This window comes from Pteropus medius, unplaced genomic scaffold (genome assembly GCF_902729225.1).
Source record: "Pteropus medius unplaced genomic scaffold, Ma_sr-lr_union100, whole genome shotgun sequence".
NCBI lineage: Eukaryota > Metazoa > Chordata > Mammalia > Chiroptera > Pteropodidae > Pteropus > Pteropus medius.
In genome coordinates this window covers 59,015,387-59,022,110 of record NW_024344378.1, presented here as the reverse complement: position 1 = coordinate 59,022,110, position 6,724 = coordinate 59,015,387, and positions in this window count along the sequence as shown.

Sequence of the window (6,724 nt, the reverse complement as noted above, 5' to 3'; positions counted from 1 at the left end):
TGCAAAAATTCTAAATAAGATACTGGCAAACCGAACACAGCAACATATTAAAAAGATTATATACCACAATCAAGTGGCCTTCATCCCAGGAGCACAGGGATGGTTCAACATATGCAAATTGATTAATGTGATATACCACATAAACAAATTAAAAAATAAGAAGAATATGATAATATCAATAGATACAGAAAAAACCTTCAACAAGATACAGCAAACATTTATGATCAAAACACTTAACAAAATCAGTATAGAAGGAAAGTACCTTAACGTAATAAAGGCCATATATGACAAACCTTCAGCCAACATTATACTTAATGGTGAAAAACTAAAAACATTCCCTGTAAGATCAAGAACAAGGCAAGGCTGTCCACTATTGCCACTGTTATTCAACACAACATTGGAGGTCCAAAAGAGTGCAATTGGACAAGAGAAAGATATAAAAGGCATCCAAATAGGAAACAAAGAAGTCAAACTGTCACTATTTGCAGATGACAAATAGAAAACCCTAAAGACTCCACAAGAACACTATTAGAAACAATAAGCAAATAGAGTAAAGTTTCTGGATACAAAATCAATGTTCAAAAATCTCTAATGTTCCTATACTCTAATAATGAAGTGTCAGAAAAAGAAGTGGAAAAAATAATTTCTTTTGCGATTATAACAAAAAGAATAAAATACCTAGAAATAAATTTAACAAAACATGTGAAGGACCTATATAATGAAAACTATAAGACCCTATTAAAAGAAATCGAATAAGACACAAAGAAATGGAAAGATATTCTGTGTCCTTGAGTTGGAAGAATCAACATAGTTAAAATGATCATATAACTTAAAGTATTATACAGAGTTAATGGAATCTCCATCAAAATTTCATCAGCATGTTTTAAAGAAACAGAACAAAAAATTATCAGATTTGTATGAAAGCACAAAAGACCCCGAATTGCCAAAGCCAGCCTGAGAAAAAAGAACGAGGCTAGAGACATCACTCTGCCTGACTTCAAATTATACTACAAAGCAACAGTAATCAAAATGGCATGGTGTTAGTCGCAAAACAAACACATGGACCAGTAGAACAGAATCAAGAGTCCAGAAGTAGCCCAAATTTATATGGGCAAATAATTTTCTACAAAAAAGCCAAAAATATAAGTGGAGAAAGGAAAGCCTCTTCAATAAATGGTGCTGGGGAAACTGGAAAGCCGCCTGCAAATGAATGAAACTAGACTGTTGTCTATCACTACACACCAAAATTAACTCAAAATGGATTATGGACCTGAATATAAGACCTGAAACAATAAAATGCATAGAAGAAAACATAGGAACTAAACCCAAGGACCTTGGATTTAAAGAGGATTTTATGAACTTGACCTCAAAGGCAAGGGAAGTAAAAGCTAAAATAAATTAATGGGACTGCATCAAACTAAAAAGCCTCTGCACAGCAAAAGAAATCATCAACAAGGTAAAGAGACAACCATCCGAATGGGAAAATATATTTGCAAGCAACACCTTTAATAGAGGCCTAATATCCATAATATACAAAGAACTCATATAACTCAATAACAAAACAAACAAACAAACAAATGATCCAATCAAAAAATGGGCAGATACCTGAACTGATACTTCTCCCTAGAGTACATATAAATGGCCAACAAATATTTGAAAAGATGCTCAACATCACTAGCTATTAGGGAAATGCAAATCAAAACCACAGTGAGATACCATCTCACACCTATTAGAATATCTATAATCAACAGGACAAGTAATAACAAATGCTGGAGAGGATGCAGAGAAAAAGGAACCCTGATACACTACTGGTAGGACTGCAAATTGGTACAGCCACTATGGAAAACAGTATGGAGGTTCCTCAGAAAACTAAGAATTGATCTACCATATGATCCAGCAATCCCCCAAAGACTTGAAAACCCATATCCGAAAAGGTATTTGCACACCAATGTTCATAGCAGCATAATTCACAGTGGCCAGGACATGGAAGCAACTGAAGTGTCCTATGATAGATGATTGGATAAAGAAGCTGTGGTACATATATATAATGGAATATTACTCAGCCATAAGAAGAGATGAAATACTGCCATTTGCAACAACATGGATGGACCTTGACATAATCATGCTAAGCGAAATAAGCCAAACAGAAAAGGCTGAAAATCACATGATATCACTTATATATGGGATATAAACCTAAAAGCAACAAATGAACAGGACAAACAAACAGAGACTCAAGGGCATGGACTATAGACTAGTGGTTACCAGAGGGTAGGGGATGAGGGAGAAGGAGGTAGGTATATGGTTAAAGGAGGTCAAATATAGGGTTTAAAGGGAGGGTGAAGTGGGTAAAAGGAATCAAATATTTGGTAGCCAAAGGAAACTGGACTTTGGGTGGTAAAAACACAATAGAATATACAGATGTCAAATTATAATGTACACCTGAAAATTATATAATTGTATTAACCAATGTTACCCCAATAAACTTAATTTAAAAAAAATAGAGAAAGGAAATATATATAGGGGAACAAATGTTTTATTAGAAACAATGGAAGTCATAAGACAATGGAAAGTTATCTTTAACATACTAAAAGAAAAAAAGAAAAAATTGTTAACCCATAATGCTTTAGCCAGTGATATCCTTGAAAAAATGAAGATGAAATAAAGTTATTTTCAGATAATAGCAGCTGAAATCATTCATCTCCAGAAGACTTGTACTACAGGATATTCTAAAGAAAGTATTTGTGGTTGAAGGGAAAAACACCAGATGAAAACTTGGCTCCCCAAAAAGGTAAGATCACTGTTAATGGCAAATGTGTAAGTAACCAGAAAAAAAACTATGCACTTTTTCCTATCTTAATTTCTTTAAAAAGACTATTTAAAGTGAAATTTGTAACACTGTATTTTGGAGTTTATTCCATATGTATATGAAATATATATGACAACAATTGCACCAAAGATGAGGGATTTGATGGAAGCATATTGTTGTAAGCTTCTCACCTTTTACTTGGAATATACTATTTTACTAACTCTAAGTAATAATAAAATTGTGATAAATTAAATATACATGTTTTATGTATAGCTTTGTGTCAAAGACATAAGGAAAGTCAAAGTTCAGTTCTAATCAACAAACCCACACTAAGCATCTATTCTATGCCAAATCCCAGCTAGACTCCAGAGAAGCAGATGAATAAAGCAAATTCTCACTTTGGGTTATTTCCTACAATTCAAGTGGGCAGGTGGTTCTCCCTCATATAGTGATTTAGAAACACAGCTTCTTTGTGCCTTAGAGTTTTGTTGTCATCTGCATCCAGTCAGCAAAAGGAGAAAGAGAGCAGACAAGGCAGACCTCCACTCATAAAAGCCCAGCCTATAAGTGACATGTATCACTTCAATTTACATCGCATTGTAATTGCATGGCCATATCTAATGTCAAGGAAGAATGGAAGTTCAGTGCAGCCTTGTGCCATCCGTAATCCTGCAATTAGGAGAGAATGCACTGTTGTAGGATATTAGTCTGTGCTGTACTCTCTTCCAAACACTCAAAAGTCACAAAGGAAGTCACAAAGGTCACTTCAGAAGTCACAAAGGAACTTTCTGAGGTGACAAAAATATTTCATGTCTTGATAAAAGTTTGGATTACACAGGTAGAACAACTTTTTAATCATGCAGTTAAGATTTGTGCATTTAAATATACATAAAATTTTACATTAAAAAGCTATAAAAATAAGTGGGGAATGGGTGGAGGCATAAATGAAACAAAAATGGCAAAATGTTGATCAAGGTTGAAGTTAGACCTTTTAGCACATGGGTTCATTATATTATTATGTTTACTTTATATATGCTCAAATTTCTTTCATAATAAAACATTTTTAAAAGGAAAATGAGAGCTAGAACAAAAAAGGAAGGTTAAGTTTACCAGAAATTAAAATATATTCTAAATCTTCTGTCATGGAAACAGTGTTCACATGAATAAACTGAACAATGAAACAGAGTAGAATATCAAGAAATAGACTCAATTACATATGCATATTTATTATACTCAAAGATGACATCTCAAATCAGTGAGAAAAGATGGACTATTAATAAGTATTCAGATAATTGGATATATACATATACATATATAAATAAAATTAGATCTGTTCTCATAACTCAATAAAAGCCAAATGGATTCTTTATTTACACATAAAAATCAAAATTGAACAAATACTAAAGAAAAAGTAAAGAGAATTCATGCATCTTTAAATGGTACTAGTAGGGACATAGTTCTGGAGAAGTGGCCACCAAGTGGATCAGTCCCAAGGAGATTCCAGGCTCACATCTAGGGAGCCAGACCATGAGTGAGAGCTTGAGGATGGGTCAGTGTGGAGAGCTACAGGCTGGGGTGGTTCCAGCAGGAGCAGACAGAGCTGAACAGTGGGGCATATGGCAATAGAGGCTCCTCACAGCCTTGGGGCAACCATATTAAACCATGAGTACGGTTCACAGGTTCATAGGGCTTTGCCATGGAAGGATAGGACTGATCACCCACCAAACCCAGTTTACCGCAATTACAGCAGCTGCTTAGTGAGGGGTGAGGAGGAAGGAAGGAGAGAGTGGGCAGAAGGAGAAGAGCATACTGCATGTATAGTGCCCCATGGCAGGCCCCAACAGAGTCTTGGACAAAGATAGCAGCAGAAGTTTGCCACGGCAAAGCCACAGGAAAGAGGGATCAAGATCTTTAAATGGTGGCCCTTCTAAAATTATTCCTAATCTGGGAGAAGCTGCTTTTCCATTTCCAAAGGCCATATTCAGCACTTAATAGGTACAGAGACTTTCCTCACAGGGAGGACCTGAGAAAAATTTATTTCTGAATGGAAGAAAGAAAACACCAATAGCATCAAGCACTTTGAAGACAGTTGGCAACACCTTCCCGCATCCCAGAGAGGATGGAGAGTGCTGAGAGATGGCTCTGAAGGAACACAGGAAAGATGGACAGGAAAACATCCTGAGGGAGCTGTGCTGGAGGCCGGCCTAGAATATGCAGGCAAGCTCAGACAGGACACAGAATGTACTGGATGGTGCTGTGCTCAGCTTTCCCGGGTTGTAACTAGGAAGATAAAGTAGAAAAAATGCACGCAAGAGCCTGATATACACCCTCAGAGGTCTGGCTGGAAGTTACAACTGACTCCCTGGTCGAGCAGCGAATAGGCACACCTACAGGAGGTGCTGTTCCTCTTGTCCCCAAATCTAACTGTCCGCGTCATTTCATGTGTCAGACTCTTCCAGCTCCTTCCTGGTTCACGACAGCACTCATGGCAGAACACGGCCAGCCTGGATCCTGAGAGTCATCTCTCATATGAGGTCTAGCCTCCTGAGAGAGATGCTCTCTACTCTCACAGCACCATTTGGACCAGTGAACACCTGGACCAACCAAATGTGGCCTGAATGGTACCTAAGAAGTGACTGTAATTGGGTCACTGTGGGTAAGTATGGGTTGGCCCCCCCAATCAGAACAATCACTGGTGGCAGGGATGCCCACCAGACTCACACTGAGTGAAGCCAGCTCTTTTGGCTGCAACCCCATGGGGGGCTGGGAGAGGAGGGGACACAAGGAAGGTGGTCTCATCCATATATCTTACATCTGACCTGGCTCATGCTCCAAAGAGGTAACCTTGCAGTGGTCATTGACAGACCACTAAGCATGTCCTCTTCTTGAGCCAAAGGAGAAAAAAAGGAATGAGGGTATGTTGAGTGAGATGCTTGACTCTGGAGGAGGGCAGAGGGAACCAAAGTCCAAGGAGCCTATGACTGGTGAGTTCAAAGAGCTACATGGGTTTAGTAGGCCTCCCCAGGAACCACACAGAGAGGCAGGGTGCTGGAGCAGAAAGAACAAAGCAGCTTGGCTTCTGTTCTTGGATGTGCGAGTGAGTTTGGTCAAGGTTAGTTGCCTCTCGGTGGAGGAACTTCCCTTTCAGCTCCTGTCAAGATGAAATGAGATGCTGTAAAGAAAGGGAATCACCTTTCTCCTTGTCCCTGGGCCGTTCACAGGTGCAGGCTCCCCCATAGCCATCCTGGGGGCCTCTTTGCTTTCACACAATCTCTTCCACATGGTGGCTTTTAGTTGACAGGGAAAGCAAGGGATCACTGCAGGTGAGCCAGCTCCACGCTTCAGTAGCCACCTTGCCAGCTGGCTGGTGGCCCCTGAGGGTCTCCATTCAGGCATGGCTCCCAGACACGCCCTGCTGAAAGAGACAGTGTCAGAGGTCAATGTGAGAAGTCCAAACATCAACAGAGCAGGGTTACCACGGTTCCCACCAGAGGCACTGAGCCCATGTGGTCAGAAAGGCACTACTGGATCCTGCCATCCTCCCTGCCAAAAGCACCGTTCCCGGTAACCTTGAAGCCTGACAAAGGAAGGAACAGCTAGAGGACCAGCCACACCTTGCTGGTGTGCAGGTTCAGGGGACAAGTGGTGGGGCAAGCAGAAGGGAAAGGGTGATCTCGGGCACATTACTTAACTGCAAGAAGACTGTTTTCTCATCTGAAAATGAAGAAAATTACAGCCATTTCACAGGGATTTTGTTTTAACAAAAATTAAATAGATTAAGTGTCTAAATCTGGCAGGTCAGGGTACCCTCCCCTTCTCACTACAGCCTTGCTTGGAAGCACATCAGTGACTTTCTGCAGTTTGAGGTCCCTCAAGGGACAGACAAGAGGGAGAGGCCTCCCCGCCCTACACTGCACC